Raw genomic sequence first — 12,352 nt, 5'->3', positions numbered from 1 at the left:
GGCATGGTACATGCCAGCCACTAAAATAAGTGCTTCACACATGCTGTGATTTCATTCTCATACCAACACTATATTTGACCTATTATTATTATCCCCAATCTGCAGATTAGAAAACTAAGACAAAAAAACTGAACTGCCTTGTCCAAGGTCACATCATTCGGGAAAACAGGGCCATGATTTAAATCTTGAAGTCTGGGCTCAGTACTCACATGCCAAAGTGAGAGAAACTGAAAGTCGCTCAGTTGCCTCCTACTCCTTGGCATCCCATGGACTGCAACACGCCAGGCTTCCCTGTCCATCACCAATTCCAGGAACTTGCTCAAACTCATGTCCATCGAGACGGTGATACCATCCAACTATCTCATCCTCTGTCATCTCCTTCTCCTGCCTTCAATCTTTCCCAGCATCAGGATCTTTTCCAATGAGTCAGTTCTCTGCATCAGTTCAGTTCAGTCATGTCCGACTCTTTGCAACCCCATGAACTGCAGCATGCAAGGCCTCCCTGTCCATCACAAACTCCCAGAGTCCACCCAAACCCATGGCCATTGAGTCGGTGATGCCATCCAACCATCTAATCCTCTGTAATCCCCATCTCCTCCTGCCCTCCAACTTTCCCAGCATCAGGGTCTTTTCAAATGAATCAGCTCTTTGCATCAGGTGGCCAAAGTATTGGAGTTTCAGCTTCAACATCAATCCTTCCAAAGAACACCCAGGACTGATCTCCTTTAGGATGGACTGGTTGGATCTCTTTGCAGTCCAAGGGACTCTCAAGAGTCTTCCCCAACACCAAAGTTGAATAGCACCAATTTTTCGGCACTCAGCTTTCTTTATAGTCCAACTCGCACATCCATACATGACCACTGGAAAAACCATAGCCTTGACTGGATGGACTTTTGTTGACAAACTAATGTCTCTGCTTTTGAATATGCTATCTAGGTTGGCCATAACTTTCCTTCCAAGGAGTAAGCGTCTTTTAATTTCATGGCTGCAATCACCATCTGTAGTGATTTTGGAGCCCAGAAACATAAAGTCTGACACTGTTTCCACTGTTTCCCCATCTATTTCCCATGAAGTGATGGGACCGGATGCCATGATCTTCGTTTTCTGAATGTTGAGCTTTAAGCCAACTTTTTCACTCTCCACTTTCATCAAGAGGCTCTTTAATTCCTCTTCACTTTCTGCCATAAGGGTGGTGTCATCTGCATACCTGAGGTTATCGATATTTCTCCCAGCAATCTTGATTCCAGCTTGTGCTTCTTCCAGTCCAGCGTTTCTCATGATGTACTCTGCATATAAGTTAAATAAGCAGAGTGACAATATACAGCCTTGATGTACTCCTTTTCCTGTTTGGAACCAGTCTGTTGTTCCATGTCCAGTTCTAACAACTGCTTTCTGATGTGCATACAGGTTTCTCAAGAGGCAGGTCAGGTGGTCTGGTAGTCCTATCTCTTTCAGAATGCCCAAGGCTACAGAGCTGCAAAAGTTGAATGTGACACCAGGCACTTTTTGTTCCAAAAGCTTGTGCTCTTATCACTGTGCTCAACCACCTCCAAGTCTATAGAAACAGGGTATAGTCAGACTCTACTGGGTTCTTACATGATAAAACCCACATGGGAAATTCAGAAGGACTCTTATTTTCTCCGTAGCATTCCATGCCGTGGAGAGCTAAGAATGAATCAAGACTACTTGTATCAGACTAATTCAGCTCACAGCAACAGAAACATAACCCAGCTAGGAAGTTCAATAGCTCAGGTAACAAAAATCACTTATTTTGAGACCAGTGGGTCATAAGGGCTTAGTTACTCTCACTCCATCTTAGCTTTGCTTCTCTCTCTATGGCTTCATCCAAAGGTAAGCTCTGCTGTGTTGACAAGGACAGGTAATAACAGCTCCAGCTTACAGCTTACCTCCTTCACCACCTTAGCTGGAAAAATGCCCTTCACATTGCATCCAGAGAAAGTTCTGGCCAGGGACCTCGCCGGCCAGTCTCTAGAGAGGGGATGAGGTCAGCCCCACCTGATCACATGGTCTAAGAGTGGGAGAGGGATGCCCGCTAAAGGAAAATGAGATACTGCTACAAAAGGAAGAATGGGATGGCAAACAGGTTTCTAGAGCCCACAGAATTTTCCAACCCTTTCCACTTGACTCAGTAAGATCACACTGGCTTCATTTTTTCCTAAAGATTTCTAGGCCTCTCCAATGACATTGATAATCTGCTGCTGCTGCTAAGTCACTTCAGTCGTGTCCGACTCTGTGCAACCCCATGGATGGCAGCCCACCAGGCTCCCCCATCCCTGGGATTCTCAAGGCAAGAACACTGGAGTGGGTTGCCATCTCCTTCTCCAATGCATGAAAGTGAAAAGTGAAAGTGAAGTCGCTCAGTCGTGTCCGACTCTTAGCGACCCCATGGACTGTAGCCCACCAGGCTCCTCCATCCATGGGATAATCTGAGATCCTTCTAAATGAGAACTCCCAGCAAAATGTCTGAAATCCTCTTTTCAGTGCCACGTACTTTAACATAAGAAACAAGCTGAAAAAAGTCCAAAGGGCAGTGGAGTCACTGATGTCATGGGAACTATTAAATAATGCACTGAAATAGTTGGAAATTTAATAAGAAAGTAACAGGCATGAAAGATGAGAAGATGATTTCGTTTAATAAAAACCTTAGGCCAAAGAGAACGAGCAAGGTTGGAGGATAGAAAGGAAAGGAAAATTATTGTGAAAATTGTAATGTCAGAGAAGGAAGAGCTGGTCCATGATGGATGCTTCAGGAAAGCAGAAATCCATCAACTTAATCAAGATTTCTCTGTTAAAACTGCTGAACTATCAATATGCTACTTTTCCCAACATGACAGATGACAAAATAATCCAAACAAGGAAGAAAAAGATTTTTCTCTGCTTACTTGTTCCTCCATCACCATGACAATATCACAAGTGGAAAATGGGGATGTTGATGATGTCACAATCTAACTGTTTCTCCCCCTCTATCTTCATTATTTGTCAGTGTTCAGGATGATAACAAATTTTCTTCATTTACTTTATTCCACATGGATTATTTTAATTTAGCTAGAAACTAGAGGTGCTAATCTGTGTAGGATTTGATTTAAAATGATAAATTATGCAGAGAAATTTTTAAATGGTGTGAGACGAAAATACTACCCAATGACAGATGAGAAGTGTCTCCCATAGTCTCTGATCTGTCCACTGCTGGTTGCCATAGAAGACAACACTGAACACTCTAGGTTAAATATCATCTTAGGATCTGGTGGTCTGTATTTTTTCTTAGAATAATAAAATAAATGGTCATATTAATTTAATCACAATTCTCATTATCTTTGAAACTATCAAAACAGTTTCTGTTTATTAAGTGCTTTCTGAGTGCCAGACACCATGATAAATGCTGTGTGTCCCATTTAATTATGTGAAAAATTGAAGCTTAGAGCTCAAATTGCCTCCTCAAGGGGATCAATCTAGGAAGTCAAAGAACCAAGATTCCCACATTGGGCCTGTCCTGGTAGGCACCCCAGAGCAAAGCTGGCAAATCACAAATTCAACGCATCTTAGCTTCCACTTAGCTTCACAATGTTCTAAGTCAAAGAGTCCAAGCTTATCCTTTGTGAGTGCTCAAAGAGAGAACTGAGCAAGTGTATGTTCTTCATCCACTAAAAATCCTCCTCATGACATACACAGTATTATCTTATATGTGAAGCCTAGCATATGATCATTTTGTATTAACCCAATTACATTACCTGGCCATTTAATTTATTGACTGTCCACTATGTCCAAGGTACTGAGGCCATGGCTTCAGGAAGGACAATTACGAGTTAAGATGTGGCCACTGTTTCAAAGAGCTTGCAGTATGGTGCAGGGTCTGGAGAGGTAGGAAAAGCCCAGATGAGCACTCTGGAGTAAAGCAAATGATTCACAAAGAACACCATGAAAGAGCTATATAGCAAGTACCACAGGAATTCAAAGACACAGGAATCCTGTCCATTTGTGGAAAGGCTTCACAAAGGATAGGGCATTTGATATGGTCCTTGTAGATTTGAAAGGATGTCAGTATGCAGGGAAGAAAGGAAAAGAGGGCATGTCAGAAAGGAAGAACAGCCTTAGAAACAGGCAAGTCACACAGCTTCACTTGATGAGTGAGGCATCTTAGTTTAATGAGGGGGTGGGGCAGGGATAAGCAGAAGTGAGGCTAGAAACAAAGGTTGAAGATACTGCTCCCTGCCGTTATGGCCCACCCCTTGAAAATTTGGGCTCAGTTTGCCAGGTGACAGACTTACAGACCACTGAGCAAGGAGCAGCTGGACTGGATTAAAAATAAAACAATTCAATTGGAATGGAAGTGACCAGGTTGTCATGACAACAACCAACAAAGTATTTAGGCCAGTGCTTCTCCAACTTTAAAGTGCCTAAAAATCACCTGGGGAACTTGTGAAAATGCAGATTCGGGCTCAGCAGTTGTCTGCCGAAACCCCCGAGATTCTGCACTGTAAGAAGCTCCCATGTAAGGTGATGACAGTAACTTTTAAACCAGAACTCAAAACCATGAATCGATATAGAATGATTCATAAGACATCCTCAGGCATTCTGCCATCATTTGTTATTCCCAGTCGACTCTCTGCGATACTTTTTCACGGTTTTGCATTTTCAACCGCAAATCTGAAATTTCCACCTGCATATCATCCTGTCCCATTTTTTTTTAACTCTTTTAATACAACCTTGAAGAGGAAGAAGAAAGTAGATTAAACGAGGTCATTTACGCAATGTGTGGTTTCGCTGCGCATTTTTGTTATCTTAAAGGGAAGCAGAAAACATGTGGATGTATAAATAGAGGTGCAGAACACAAGTTCACAGAAATTCATTCTCTCTCTCACTGTGTAAGGATGAGCTCACATTTACAACAAGCGCTGCAAGCTGGTCGCCTTAGTAGGAGGTGGGCTACTGGTTACAATGAGAGCAACTTGAGCAGTTTAGTGAGCAACTTTAGCAGTTTCGGTCACTTGCTGTGGACCACATGCTGGGGTGTTGGCCTCTGGAGCAAACTGAAGGCATTTCATAGCAACCTAAATCTTAACGGCTGACATAGGAAACAGCAAAGAACGTGGAAACTAGGTCAAGGAGGAAACTCTGGTAAACCTCCTGAAATGGCTGACGTTTCAAACATTACAATTCCTCATATCAGTCATTTTCAAAAGGAAAGTATGTATTCCCAAATGGTATCCTTTCCAGACCAAAACAAGACATGTAAGCAGACAGGTATGGAGAAATAGAGAAACAAAACCCAAGACAGCCACGCATACCTCGCCTCTGCACTGCCCAGCCTTCTGTGTCTGTCTCCCCTGAGCCGCACTGCCTCCTGGACGTGTGGTGTCAGCAAAGTGGGATCCACTTGACTGAGATGAGAAGTACCAGCAAGGAAACAAACCCATCCACAGCTTGAGGTCATTATCTTTTAATCCATTTTAGATGGATTGCTTGGCTGATCTGATGGACTGGCTAGATGGTGGCAAGTGTCCAGGCAGGCATAAGCTCCAGCCAGTCTCCCGTTCAATATCCACTCACGTACCAAGGAGCAAAATGCAACCAGAAATCAAAAGAAAGATTAGACGAGGTGTCACCTATACTTTCTAAAATGCCATTGGCATTCTCTTCCTCTAATGGTGTTCCTTTGTGAGTAAAGAAAAGATCTTACCTAGCCTACCTGAATATTCCCTTCAAAGGACTATCACAAAATAAACGAACAATCATTCTTATGTCAGATTAAAACATGTGGGACAAGACACGGGTGTTTCAGTGGAAAAAAGGGTTCATGGCAGTCATTGTGTGAGACCTTCCAGTCCCACACAATGTGGGAGAAAAACTGCCCCAATGAGGAAAAGGGGCCCTCAGGCAGTAATTCCAGTAGGGTTGGCAATGTTCAAGTCACATGACCTGTTCCAGCACAAAAGGTACCAGTTCGCAGGTGGGCCTGGGACCTGTGATGTGGCCTTGCACAAAGAGCTCTATGCAAAGAGAGATGATGATAATTGGGTGGCCAGCCAGACCTTTCCTCAGGATTGGGAGTGGAAAGTGTGGCGTGAATCAGCAGTGAGGAAACACCGAGAAGACACAAAGACAAGCAGAAGCTAAGACCAGCAGAGCCGCAGAAAGGCAGAGCACTGGGAGAAGAGACCTTGGGGCCCCGCTGGGGTGCCTGGAGGTGTGTGTGAGGGGGTTACAGCCATCCCGACCTCTCCTGGCTTTGTGAGGCCAGGCTTTCCAGCCCCTTGCTCTCTCTGTGGAGGCTGATGAGTCAATTCTTCCTACGCTTCCATAAGACCCAGCTATCAGCTAAGGTTCCCATTGGCGGCACATGAGTCACCACCCCAATCCATGGTAACCAAAGAGACCAAATGCTTAACCAATTAGAACTTAGAAAGACAGGGAGACTGGAGAGAGAGAAGATAGAAAACAGACAGGAATGTAGGCCTTGAAAGGAAAATTTGAGTAGTTCCAGTAATTTGTTCATGAGTAGAAGTCCTACCAACATCTCTGTCAAGCAAGACACTTTCATTCCAGAGACTTTTCACTAAAAATGAACAGCAGCTACTGAAAACCAAGAGTAAAAAGATATGGAATATTATCAGCTTTTTAAATCATTCCAAAATATTTTTATATTTTAAATAATTTTCATCATTAGTTTCAAGGTATCCAAAATCATTCTTTGGCCTTCTCAGTTTCCCTTTTTTAAACTCACAGATCAACTTTACTCATTTTGCTATGTTTTAATACTCAGAAAGAAGGAAGAATTTCTCAGATAAAAAACACCACCTTCATCTTTCCTTTCTTATCCTCTCTGGTTTTGAGAAACAGAAAAAGAAAGACTCATTTAGTTTCATGCCTCAACCCTCTTCTCCACTCAAACCATCCCCAAAGAGGCAGATTTTTTTCAGAAACTCAGAGATATGACTACAGTGAAGACAGAAAGAAAGGATAGAAAGCTCTCTCAAGCCCCAGGGTTATTGCTAGTTTAGAAAAAAAAGTTCTTTATAAAATTCCTTTTTTGCGGGGGGTCACTCCATAACAGCTCCTCCTGTATTCAAAGCCTTTAATGCAATCATCTGAATGCAGTCTACATCATGAGTGATCGTTGTCAGTGAAATCTCTCTAGTGGTTTATCACAAGGAAAGGATCTTGGAGGAGATGAGTCTCAACACAATTGTCTCAGGCTGCTGTGAGTGGAGAGATCACCATAGCAACAAGAACAAGGTAAAGAAGAACAGGGTTATTGTTCCCGCCTGGGATGATGCTACAGAAAGGACCTTGAGCTCTCAAACTTATCCTCTTCTACATCCTGCTGGGCCTCTCACCACCTCTTGCTATTGGAAATCACCCTCTCCCTGCATTCAACAAACCAGAAAATTCTATGTATAAAACAGATACAGTTATCCTTTAGTCTGTGGGGGAATGGTACCAGGACCCCTGTAGATACCAAAATCCACAGATGCTACACTTATATAAATGGCACAGCATTTGCGTATGACCTATGCATATCCTCCTATATAGTTTAAGTCATCTCTGGCTTAATACAATATAAATGCTGTGTAAATAGTTGTAAATACAATGTAAATGCTATGTAAAGAGTTCAGCCTCTGGTTGGTTGAATCTGTGAATGCAGAATTCATGGATACAGAGGACCAACTGTCTATTAGTGACTCACTGGCTACTCCTAAAATATTATATTGGCCTAAATTGGAGCCCGAGGGGGAAAGAAGACTCTAAGAACTTGAAATATATCTCCCAATGCCAATATTTTAATTCCTCAGATAAATAAAGGTAGCAAGGCCTTAATTTTGCGTGATATAACATCTTAAGACTCCTCAATATTTTTCTTTAGTCATTACCAAATTTCTTAGGACTGCTAGAATTTCTGGTTCTCAGTAACGAACGGACTGTGGTTAGGTGAAAGAAAAGAATGCCTACTTCCTCAGATAACAATCTGAAAAAATTAAAAGGGTTTACTTCCTCCATAAGAGTTATACTCTCCTCTGCTGCAGAGAAAGTAAAACATCCCTAAACTGGCTAATTTAACACAAAAGAGAGCATCAGTTCCTCTTACTCAACCTGCTAGCCTGGTATAAGAGAGTATAGTATTGTGTTAACATCTAACTGTGTAGTCATGGACAAGTTAATAACTTACCAAGTCGGAAGAACTGGGCAACCCTGGTCAAGTTACTAATCTTTCTAGCCAGGCGAACTGGCTGGTAATTACACTATTATCAATAATTCACAATATGAGCATGAGCCAGTCAATCCTCACACGTCATTTTCATCAAATGTCAAATTAAGACAATACTCTTCCTTCCTTATTTGCCTTTAAGCTGCTCCTTGAATTTTGTTCCTCAATGTCCTACCTGTAGACAGCAGTCAAACCCTAGGTATAGTATCATGGATCAAGATGGCTCACTACAGATTAAGCAAGTTAGACTTCATGTTATTGTCAACTCCCCCAGGTGTCACTAATGCCTTCTCTTGCTGATATCAGATTTTCCAGTGTGGCAGGCAGCCAATAAGATGGTCCCCAGTGAATTCCCATCCATTACATAACTCTCTCCTCTTAGGTGTGGGTTGGGCCCAGTGACTCTTTTCTAACAAACAGAATATAGCAAAAGTGGTCCCTGGTGGCTCAGACAGTAAAGAATCTGCCTGTGGTGTGGGAGACCTGGGTTCGATCCCTGGGTTGGGAAGATCCCCTGGAGAAGAGGATGGCTACCCATTCCAGTATTCTTGCCTGGGGAATTCCATGGACAGAGGAGCCTGGTGGGCTACAGTCCATGGGGTCACAAAGAGTTGGACATGACTGAGCGACTGACTCACTAATCACTTCTGAGACTGCATTACGAAAAGATGGTTACTGTGCCTTGCTCATTCCTTGTTGTTCCCGCTCTTATTCTGATAAAGCCAGCTATCATGTTGCTAGGTACTCTATGAAGAGGTCCACATGGAAATGAATTGAGGGAGGCCTCCAGCTAACAAATAATCGAGACTCTGAAAGTCCACATGAGCCAGTCAATCCTCACACCTCATTTTCATCGAATGCCAAATTAAGACAATCTAACAAGCAAGTGAACAAGCATGGAAGTAAATCTTTTTGCTCTCTAGTAAGTCTTCAGATGAGACTACAGCTCTGACCAACACTTTGATTGCAGCCTTGTAAGAGAACCTAGAGGCAAAAGTACCGGCCTAAACAATGCCTAGATTCCTGACCCTAGAAACTCAGAGATATAAATGGGTACTGTTTTAAGCCAATAAGTTTGGGGATAATTTGTTATGTGCAGCAATAGATCAGAAACCATGATGGTATTTGTACTGAAGTGGTATTTTTCAGATAACTGTATCTTAATCCACGCTAGTGGTTACAATTTAATTTAGTGAGCTAGAGAGCCTCAACCAGCATTTTTTAATCAAATAGCATGGAATGAAATAGAACAGAATAGGATTTTTAAAAAATCAAAACTGGATGTGTGTTAAAAATAAATATTGTCCTACAAAACTTTTATTCATAAGTTCATTAAATAAACTGTCATGATATCAAATATATTTCTTAATATGAGTTGGGCCAAAAATGTTTAAAAGACATAACCCTAAAGAGTGATTGTAAAAATCAAATGAGGAAATAAACTGAATTCTTGTTATGGTCTGAATGTGTGTGTCTTCCCGAAATTCATGTTAGAGTCCTAACGCTTAATGTAATGGTGAGAAGTTCATGAGGGTGGAGGCCTCATGAACGGGATCCCAGCTTTAACAAAGAGACTTCACAGGGCTCCCTAGCCCCCTCTACCATGTGAGGATATAATGAGAAGTCTGAAAGATAATCTCCACCCAACCATGTTGGTGCTATGACCCTGCACTTCCAAGACTCCAGAACAGTGAGAAGGAAATTATTTTGTCATATCACCTGAAAGAATGAAGACAACTCTTTCTCCTCAGCTTGGCCAAATTCGACAAAGTGTCAAGGCCTGGTTCAAGTCTTACCTCTCTCCACAGTTTCCCTTCACTGCTCCAGTTCACTGGCTTTTTCTCTTCTTGGTATATTAGGCCTACAAAATTCAGTGTTAGCTGTAGTAAATTACATTATTTTGAGCATGGGATGTGTGCGTGTGTGCCCAGTCACTAAGTCGTGTCCCACTCTTTCGAAACTTCATGGACTGTAGCCCACCAGACTCCTCTGTCCGTGGGATTTCCCAGGCAAGAACACTAGAGTGGGTTGTGATACCCTCCACCAGGGCATCTTTTCGACTCAGGGATCAAAACCACAACTCCTGCATCTCCTGCATTGGCAAGTGGATTCTTTACCACTGAGCCACCTGGGAAGCCCCTTATTATGGGGTACTTCTGAAACAGATGGCAAGATATTTGACACCAAGGCTATGACTTCACTTCTCTGTATCCTCCATAGTATATATCAGTTCAGTCAGTTCAGTTGCTAAGTTGTGTCCAACTCTTTGCTACCCCATGGACTGCAGCACACTAAGCTTCCCTGTCCATCACCAACTCCCAGAGCTTGTTCAAATTCATGTCCATCGAATTGATGATGCCATCCAAAAAGACTTTATTTTCTTGGGCTCCAAAATCACCGCATATGGTGACTGAAGCCATGAAATTAAAAGGTGTTTGCTCCCTTGAAGGAAAATTATGACAAACTTACGCAGCATACTAAAAAGCAGAGACATCACTTTGCCAACAAAGGGCTGTATAGTTAAGCTATAGTTTTTCCAGTAGCGTGTACAGATGTGAGACTTGGACCATAAAGAAGGCTGAGTGCTAAAGAACTGATGCTTCTGAATTGGGGTGCTGGAGAAGACTCTTGAGACTGCAATGATGACACCAGTCAATCCTCAAGTAAATCAACCCTAAATATTCTGAAGGTCTGTTGCTGAAGCTTCACTACTCTGGCCTCCTGAAGCAAAGAGTCGACTCACTGGAAAAGACTCAGATGCTGGGAAAGATTGAAGGCAAAAGGAGAAGGAGGTGGTAGAGGATGAGATAGTTAGCATCACCAACTCAATGAATATGAATTTGACCCAACTTGGGGAGATAGTGGAGGACAGAGGAGCCTAGCACGCTACAATCCATGATGTCACAAAGAGTTGGACACAACTTAGCAACTGAAGGACAACACATAAAACAAGTAAAGCACATGCTTTTGGTTACCCTTTGTTGATAGAAGTTAATCATAAAGGGACACAGGAATGCAGAGCAGCTCTGCAACTGTCTCTGTGCATCAGGCAGAAAAATGGTCCCCCCAAAGATCCCATATTCTAACTCCTAGAAGATACCAGATACATTTTAAAAAAATTATTGGAGTATAGTCAATTCACAATGTTGTGTTAGTTTCAGTTCAGTTCAGTTCAGTCACTCAGTCATGTCCGACTCTTTGCGACCCCATGAATCACAGCACGCCAGGCCTCCCTGTCCATCACCAACTCCCGGAGTTCACTGAGACTCACGTCCATCGAGTCAGTGATGCCATCCAGCCATCTCATCCTCTGTCGTCCCCTTCTCCTCCTGCCCACAATCCCTCCCAGCATCAGAGTCTTTTCCAATGAGTCAACTCTTCGCATGAGGTGGCCAAAGTACTGGAGTTTCAGCTTTAGCATCATTCCTTCCAAAGAACACCCAGGGCTGATCTCCTTCAGAATGGACTGGTTGGATCTCCTTGCAGTCCAAGGGACTCTCACGAGTCTTCTCCAACACCACAGTTCAAAAGCATCAATTCTTTGGCGCTCAGCTCTCTTCACAGTCCAACTCTCACATCCATACATGACCACTGGAAAAACCATAGCCTCGACTAAATGGACCTTTGTTGACAAAGTAATGTCTCTGCTTTTGAATATGTTATCTAGGTTGGTCATAACTTTCCTTCCAAGGAGTAAGCGTCTTTTAATTTCATGGCTGCAGTCACCATCTGCAGTGATTTTGGAGCACAGAAAAATAAAGTCTGACACTGTTTCCACTGTTTCTCCATCTATTTCCCATGAAGTGATGGGACTGGATGCCATGATCTTCGTTTTCTGAATGCTGAGCTTTAAGCCAACTTTTCACTCTCCTCTTTCACTTTCATCAAGAGGCTTTTGAGTTCCTCTTCACTTTCTGCCATAAGGGTGGTGTCATCTGCATACCTGAGGTTATCGATATTTCTCCCAGCAATCTTGATTCCAGCTTGTGCTTCTTCCAGCCCAGTGTTTCTCATGATATACTCTGCATATAAGTTAAATAAGCAGGGTGACAATATACAGCCTTGACGTACTCCTTTTCCTATTTGGAACCAGTCTGTTGTTCCATGTCCAGTTCTAACTGTTGCTTC

The sequence above is a fragment of the Bubalus bubalis genome, chromosome 19, assembly GCF_019923935.1.
Source record: "Bubalus bubalis isolate 160015118507 breed Murrah chromosome 19, NDDB_SH_1, whole genome shotgun sequence".
Taxonomy (NCBI): Eukaryota; Metazoa; Chordata; class Mammalia; order Artiodactyla; family Bovidae; genus Bubalus; species Bubalus bubalis.
Note: the sequence above shows the minus strand (reverse complement) of the source record.